The sequence below is a fragment of the Magnolia sinica genome, chromosome 6, assembly GCF_029962835.1.
Source record: "Magnolia sinica isolate HGM2019 chromosome 6, MsV1, whole genome shotgun sequence".
In the NCBI taxonomy this organism is placed as follows: domain Eukaryota; kingdom Viridiplantae; phylum Streptophyta; class Magnoliopsida; order Magnoliales; family Magnoliaceae; genus Magnolia; species Magnolia sinica.
Window position 1 is genome coordinate 47,675,927 of NC_080578.1, and position 6,913 is coordinate 47,682,839.

Here is a 6,913-nt window from a genome sequence, read left to right on the forward strand (position 1 = left end):
TGATGCCTTGATTTTACTTGAATTGAATATGAAACTCTGAAAATCATTGTCTATTTATAGGTGTAGAAGTCACGTTCACGACTGGTCCTATGGACACCACGACTAGTCATAGGACCAACGGATTTTTGAAATTTTGAGCATGATCGAATAAAGTTGCTCCATGACTGGTCGTAAGCCATCCACGACTGGTCGTAGGACCTCCACGACTGGTCGTAACCTGTCCATGACTAGTCGTGTGGAACCAGAAACAGTTGTTGGAGTTTAAGTCGTAGCTGCAGGACTGGTCGTGAACGATTCGTGTACTCTTCACATGACCGGTTAAGCAGTCTCCAGGACTGGTCGTGGCTTAACAAAAAATTCTGAAAATTTTCAAACAAATTTAAGACTGGTCGTGAAATTTCTTGGACTAGTCGAGTCAGTGCTAGGACTAGTCGAACAAGGTCCAGGACTAGTCGAAGAACAGACCAAACACATATAAAATGAGTAATTGAGTTATGTATTCAAAATGACTTACCCTAAGGTCAACCGAAGGTCTTTCATACCTTGAACATGATGTATGAACATTGAACCTTCTTTTCTTCAATTGATAGATGATCTTTGAAGTTCATAAAGCTTGAGATCTCAACACATGATGAAGCTTGAATTTGAGCTCTTTTGAAGTTTGAATTTGTAGTATATGAATTGTACTTCACCTTGAGTCTTGAGAATGAATAGTTGACTTGTCTATCGATGTCGCTTGAAAACATTGAACTTTGAAGCTTAAAGAAGTGAACAATGTACTTGATCTTGCATTTCTTGAAGTAGATCTTTGTGCTTGACTTGAAGCATTGTCCTTGTACATGTGACGCATTTCCTTGAACAGATATATCAATGTGCTACACAAGACACAGATTGTGGTTTTGACATTACAAAATTTGACAATCAAAGGAGAAAGAAACCATGGCACTTACAAGAACATAGTGGTTGACCATCTTTCCCGCCTTGATCTCTCTGATTTCTTTAAGATGACACATATAAATGACATGTTCCCCGATGAACAATTGTTTAAAGTCTCCCATTCACCTTGTTTTGCTGATATTGTTAATTATCTTGCCACGGGTTTCACGCCGACACATTGGACTACGCAAGATAAGAAAAAATTCTTTGCCAAGGTTCGTAAGTTCTTCTGGGATGATCTATATTTGTTTAAATATTGCATAGACCAAATCTTAAGGAGATGTTTGCCAGACAATGAACACCAATGTGTCATCTCCTTCTGTCACTCAGGCCTGTGGTTGTCACTTTTCTGCTAAAAAGACCATGGCCAAGATTCTGCGGTGTGGCTTTTACTAGCCAATTATGTTCAAGGACACTCATGAGTTTTGCAAAGTTTGTAAGCGTTGTCAGAAATTGGGAGCAATATCCCATAGGAACATAATGTCTTTGAACCCCATTCTGATTATTGAAGCATTTGATTATTGGGGCATTGATTTCATGGGACCATTCCCCCAATCTTTTGGAAATTTATATATTTTGCTCGCCATAGACTATGTTACTAAATAGGTCAAAGCGATCCTGTGTCGGAACAATGATCATCAAACGGTCATTAAGTTTTTAAAAGAGAACATCCTTTCCTGGTTCAGAGCGCCTCGAGCCATCATTAATGATGGAGGTTCACATTTTTGTAATAGGCCATTTGCGAACTTAATGAAGAAATATGGCATCTCCCATAAAGTGAGCACTCCATACCACCCACAAACAAATGGATAAGCTAACATTTTCAATAGGGAAATTAAACACATTTTGAAAAAGACGGTTAACCCTGACCGTAAGGATTGGTCAATCTGAATGACCGATGCCTTATGGGCTTGTCGTACAGCATTTAAGATCCCTATTGGAATGTCTCCCTTTAGACTTGTCTATGGGAAGGCTTGCCACTTGCCTATGGAGTTGGAACATAGAGCCTACTAGGCTATTAAAATTTTGAATTTCAATTTGGACAATGCTGGCTCGTTATGTAAACTTCAGTTAAATGAACTTGAAGAAATCCAGAACGATGCATATGAGAACTCGAGAATTTACAAGGACAGGATTAAGGTGTTTCATGATCAACATATTCTTCGAAAATCATTCACACCAGGTCAGAAAGTCCTCTTGTACAATTCTTGGTTACATCTCGTTCCGGGTAAGCACCTATCTCATTAGACCAGCCCTTTCACTATTACTAATGTTTATCCTCATGGGGTTGTCAAGATAAAGAATCCGAACAATGGCAATGCTTTTAAAGTAAATGGATCGGTTGAAGCCATTTGTTGAGAAATTTAATTCAAAGGACATGTCCATACCTCTACCTCTTATTGATCCTGTTTACCAGGATTGGCCTCCTAGCCTAACGGAGGTACAATTAGGTTTATTGCTTTTATAGAATCTAGGACTAGGATAGTTTTCTTCCGTTGTTTTAGGATAGTTTGCTTTCCTTTTGTTTAGGATAGTTTGCCTTTCGGTTGTTTAATTTTGTGCTAACCCACCTTGACGGTGAGATCCTTTGGAAAAGACTCAAAATTCCTTCATCAGGTATTGTCTTTCCATCACTTCTCCTCCAATTACTTTATCTCTTTTGCAAATCATGCTTATCTCTTTTACATTGATGACAATGTAGATTTTAGGTTGGGGATGGGAGATTAGGTAAACTAATCAGTGTTTTCTCAGTTTTGAGCAAAATTTATAAAATTGTTGAAAAAATTTCAATGTTTATCCATTTAGAAAGCGATAAGTTGTGCATTTAAGACTGTTTTGAGTATGATGATAAGAAAGAAATTGAATTTTGAATTGTTGGAGTTTGAGCAACTAAGTAGCCTATCACTTATGGTTCTTACATTTAATTAATTAAGAGGAAGTTTGAATAGCATGTTAATGTAAATTACAAGACACGTTTAATTTGCTTTCCATGAATAGTACTAGATTTTCTGATTGTTAGTATGGTGATCATTGAAAGATATTGAGAATCGAGTCTGGAGAATTTTATCCAGCTTAAAAGAAGAAAAGGACTACTTAAAAAATCGGAGATTGAAAAAAAGGTCGCGTATGGTGAAAGGACCAGAAAAGATTGGAAAAGAATGCAAAAATAATACAAGATCTGTAAAAGAATGAATAAAAAAATTGACCATCAATATAAAATCAAAAACTGGAAAAAAGGAGGAAAGGAGGATAAGTTCGGAATCAGTACTCGAGTTTTCAACCAATCTTAAAGTGATGAGCATAGCTAACATTATGAAAAGATAGTATTTTTATGAGAAGTAAGTTGATTTCCATTGAGCACATTGAAAAACTTGATATGCAAACTATGCTCTAACTTAAAGGATAAAGAACTTATTTAATTGATTGCTTATGTCATTCAGCTCTAGATTTTTAAAATCTCACTTTCTCATCTTGACTCTACTCATTCATACTTGATTGCACAAAAGATTGTTTTTTGAAAAAGGTTTGAACATTGCGCATTAAAGTTCATTTTTCGCATACTTTGCTCGGGACTATCAAAATGCAAGTTGGGGATTGTATTGAGGGTCAAATATTACATATTATACCCCATTTATTACTTGGTTTTATGAACATGTTAATGCTTAATGTTCTATTTTAATTATGTTTGTGTTGCAAGGTGAATTTAAGAGCTTGGATTGAAAAGAATGCTAAAAGCATTGACTTAACGCTCATGAATCACTAAAGCTAAGGATGGATCTTATGAGACAAAGAATGGAGAATTCACATGCCAAAGATCCAAGAAAACCAAGTGAGGAATGAAGAGTAATGAAGACTTGAAGTGAAGAAAAGGAACCCTAAAAATCTGCATCATTCGAATAGTCTAAGCACACCTTCGACCAGTCGAAGGCTCATGCTCGACTAGTCAAAGAATCCTTAACTCAAACTCCAGCAACAAAATCCTTTAATTTCTTGTCATCCTCGACTTGTCTAAGGTTACGTGGACAGCACACGAACTGCGTAAATTTAAGGCGGTTTTTGAATTTTTCCAACTCGGTGCAAAAGTTGGAGTTGCAAAACTATACATAAGTATCCCTAGGATGTTCCTAGGCATCTTCTAGGGTTTGAAGAGTGAAGAAAAAGTGTGGAGAAGCTGTCACCAAGAGTTTTTCTTCCTTTTCCTTAGTTGTTTTTATGCTTTTCTTAAAAGATTTTAGTTCAATCATGTCTACGGTTGGCTAAACCTCGTAGCTAGGGCTAAGAGGTGAAACTTATAGCATGATGGGATGTTTTCTATTGCTTTGAATCATGTTTAAGTTAAACTATTTTTTTTTTCTTGTTTGATATTTAAGAAATACTTTCAGTTTTTAATGGTTTGTTCTAACTCAAATTACAATAGATCTGCGATAGCTTTGAGCATGTTCTTTTGATGTATTGAGATTGTGAAATTAGAAAATCCTGTTATTCACTATCATCCCATGGGCATGGCTAGGTGATGGAATCCTGCCTAATCTTCCCAATTCTCTTATGATTGGTTGTAGGATTGGTAAATCTTGTTGTTTTCCTTATCTCCTGGGCATGGTTTTGTGATGGAATCACTTCCAGTTCTCACACCTCGCATCCATTGAGAACTAAGTCAAAGGAAGTTCATATTTGGTTTTACTGAGCTATCTTCCAATTAGATAAGATGGGACTCTGATTCCGGTTGTTTCCTTGTTTTAAGTTGAGAATTTGTTAGTTTTAATCAATTTAATCACAATTACTCTCTCAATTATTTTCAGATTTAGATTTTCATATTCTTCTAGTTTTACTTCTAGTTACTTTCAGAATACACACAAGATTAGTCCTTGTGGATTCAACCTCGGTCTCACTGAGATTATTACTGCATCGCGACCCTACACTTAGGGTTGTAAAAATGACTTCTGAAATTCGACTTACGCTCGATGACATCGAATGTTGTTCGATGTCATCAAACATGTTATACAGAGTTATGTGGACTACATAAATTTGAGGCGGTTTTGCGAATCTATGCGGAAAAGGCTATAAATATAGGTTTCCTAAAGACTGTTAGGGATATCTAGGGTTTGGAGAAGCAGAGCAAAAGGGTGGAGCCGTCTCCAAAGAGTTCTTCCTTTCTTTCATAGTTTTTAATGCTTTATTTGAGGATTCTTGATCCAATCATGTCTATGGTTGGCTAGCCCTCTTAGCTAGGGCTAAGAGGTGAAGCTTGTAGCATTTTTGGGATGTTTTTCTTATTTTCATTCTTAGTCTTGTTGAACCTCTTTGATTTCTAGTTGATTTTAAGGAATACTTTCAGTTTCTAATGGTTTATTGTGACTCAAATTATAGTAGATTTGTAATAGCTTTGAGTATCTTCTTTTCTTATTTGAGATTGTGGGATTGATAAATCCTGTTGTTTGCCATTGTCTCTTGGGCATGCTTGGGTGATGGAATCCCTGCCAAATCTTCACAATTCTCCCCCTTTGAGGCTAGATCAATGAGAAGTTCACATATTTGACTATCTCTTTCTCCAACTGGATAAGATAGGACTCTACTTTCAGTTGAGATTCCTGAATCAAGCAAGGTAGCATCTCAATTGCTACAAGTGGATCCTTGGAACCCTAGTTCCCTTTTGATTATTAAAATGCCTTTCACAACTACTTCCTTATATTCCAGATTTAGATTTAGATCTTCTTTTAGTTATTTTCAGAATACACACAAGATTAGTCCCTGTGGATTTGACCTCGATCTCACCTAGATTATTACTACATCGTGACCCTACACTTGGGGTTGTGAACAATTGGCACCATTGTCGGGGACTACGGCTGCGCTTTTCTAAATTTAATTAGTATTAGAATTTGGTTAAGACTAGGATTAACTTTCTATTTTGTTTCTAGTTAGGATTTTTCTAATTTTGATTTTAGAATCAATTTAGTTTCCTATTTTGTAGGATTCTAACATAGCAATTACCGATCCGGTAACCACTTTTTAATTTTCTCTTAATTTTATTAGATCTTTTATTTACCTTATTTTCCTAGTCTTCTTTCTTAGGTTTAAGTTTAGTTACTTGAAGGCTGTGAATGTTTCATGCCCAAGTGGGTTCATGACAACACTCGACGCCTCTTAAGTGAAGGAGGATTGGTCGAAGGGTTGCCTATCCATCACAGTATTAGACACCACTAGAGATCCTCAGAATTAATAGAAGTGATAGCTATAAATTAACCTACAAATCAACCTCAACTGTCGATTAAAGAAATCCAGGATGAAAATGAGCTGCAGAATGTACCCCCGCCTCGTACTCTACGAGATTTCTTATAACCGGCGGGGGTGAGCTCACCTTCATGTATGATTTTTTTAGAAAATACAAGGAATATGGATATCAAGCCAGGAGTGATCCAACTACTTCCAAAGTTCCATGGACTTGAATTTGAAAGTCCAAAAGTACACATGAAAGAGTTTGATGAGATCATAGCCACTTTATACTTTCCCAACGTGTCTGAGGACACGATCAGGCTAAAACTTTTTCCCTTCTCGTTAAAAGAAAAGGCTAAGACGTGGTTGCACTCACTATGTCCACGATCGATTGACAGATGGAGCGACATGACAAGGGAGTTCATTAAGAAAATTTTCCCATATCATAAAATGAACACCCTCAGAAAGTCAATCATGAACTTCACCCAAAAGGAAGATAAAACATTCTTCCAATATTGGGAGCGGTTCAAGGATCTTGTTATTTCATGTCCACAACATGGTTTTAAAACATGGCATATAACAAGTTTCTTCTATGATGGGCTGACATCTTCGATGCTCCAAATGGTCGAGACAATGTGAAATGGGGAATTCGTGACTAAAGATGTTGATGATGTGTGGGATTATTTTTACAGGCTTGCTGAAAACACATAATTATGAGTCATCTCCCCAAAACCTAGCACCACTTCTAAGCCTACTCAATCAAAGG

The 6,913-nt window shown here is 36.6% G+C and overlaps 1 non-coding gene across 1 annotated transcript; it reads right to left on the reverse strand.

Annotated features, from left to right (window-relative positions):
• Positions 1-6,603: 6,603 nt before the first annotated feature.
• LOC131250241 (small nucleolar RNA R71) lies at positions 6,604-6,710 on the reverse strand. The gene has a single exon (XR_009173167.1). It is a non-coding gene; the product is annotated as a small nucleolar RNA R71 (small nucleolar RNA).
• Positions 6,711-6,913: the final 203 nt, after the last annotated feature.